This window comes from Schistocerca gregaria, chromosome X (genome assembly GCF_023897955.1).
Source record: "Schistocerca gregaria isolate iqSchGreg1 chromosome X, iqSchGreg1.2, whole genome shotgun sequence".
Lineage (NCBI taxonomy): Eukaryota > Metazoa > Arthropoda > Insecta > Orthoptera > Acrididae > Schistocerca > Schistocerca gregaria.
In genome coordinates, this window is record NC_064931.1 from 136,291,056 (window position 1) to 136,292,679 (window position 1,624).

Genomic DNA, 1,624 nt, shown 5'->3' on the forward strand with positions numbered 1-1,624 from the left:
GCTCCCCTTATCACAGGCTCACCTCACAAAAATAATATTTTGGAGTTGTGTCAGAAGAAGCAAGACAAGGAGGAATCATCTACAAGAAAGAAGACGGGATGTGAGACCCAAAGGGGAGGAAAAGGTTTCTTCTTCTGAATCTTCTGAAGATTCTGATGTTGAAGTATTCGATTCAAATTCCGACTACGCAGATGGTAGTGACGAAAGTGACGACGATGAAGGTGCAAAATATCCAGTGTGCTATGAAGTGGATTAAGTGCGTACAGTACTTTTTGCGCAGACATGACAAATGCAATGGAAGAATTTTGGATAAAACTATATATATCTGCACACTTTGTTTGAAACGAAAACGTTAATACTCGAGTGTTTTCTGGTATTAACAAAATTTTGCAAGTTCTTAATTGTTTAGCGGTTTTATTACAGGCTCTCAGTGTTTTGCATGCCTATAATGCAGTACCGGCCATTAAAATTACTACACTAAGAAGAAACGTAGATGATAAACGGGTATTCATTGGATAAATATATTATGCTAGAACTGACATGTGATCAAATTTTCACGCAATTTGGGTGCATAGATCCTGAGGAATCAGTACCCACAACAACCACCTCAGGGCCGCGCGGGATTGGCCGAGCGGTCTCGGGTGGCTGCAGTCATGGACTGTGAGGCTGATCCCGGCGGAGGTTCGAGTCCTCCCTCGGGCATGGGTGTGTGTGTTCGTCCTTACGTTAATTTAGGTTAAGTAGTGTGTAAGCTTAGGGTCTGATGACCTTAGCAGTTAAGTCCCATAATATTTCACACACATTTGAACATTTTGAACCACCTCTGGCCGAAATAACGGCCTTGATACGCCTGGGCATTTAGTCAAACAGAGCTTGGATGGCGTGTGCAGGTACAGTTGCCCATGCAGCTTCAACACGATACCACAGTTCATCAAGAGTAGTGACTGGCGTATTGTGACGAGCCAGTTGCTCGGCCACCATTAATCAGAAGTTTTCAGTTCGTGAGAGATCTGGAGAATGTGCTGGCCAGGGCAGCAGTCGGACATTTTCTGTACCCAGAAAGGTCCGCACAGGACCTGCAACATTCGGTAGTTCATTATCCTGCTGAAATGTAGGGTTACGAAGGGATCGAATGAAGCATAGAGCCAAGGGTCGTAACACATCTGAAATGTAACGTCCACTGTTCAAAGTGCCGTCAATGCGAACAAGAGGTGACCGAGACGTGTAACCAATGGCACCCCATACCATCACGCCAGGTGATACGCCAGTATGACGATTACGAATACACGGTTCCAATGTGCGTTCACTGCGATGTCGCCAAACACGGATGCGACCTTCATGATGCTGTAAACAGAACCTGGATTCATTCGAAAAAATTACGTTTTGCCATTCGTGCACCCAGGTTCGTCGTTGAGTACACCATCGCAGGCGCTCCTGTCTGTGATGCAGCGTCAAGGGTAACCGCAGTCATGGTCTGCGAGCTGATAGTCCATGCTGTTGCAAACGTCGTCGAACTGTTCGTGCAGATGGTTGTTGTCTTGCAACGTCCCCGTCTGTTGACGTGGCTGCACTATCCGTTACAGCCATACGGATGTCTGTCATCTCGACTGCTAGTGATACGAGG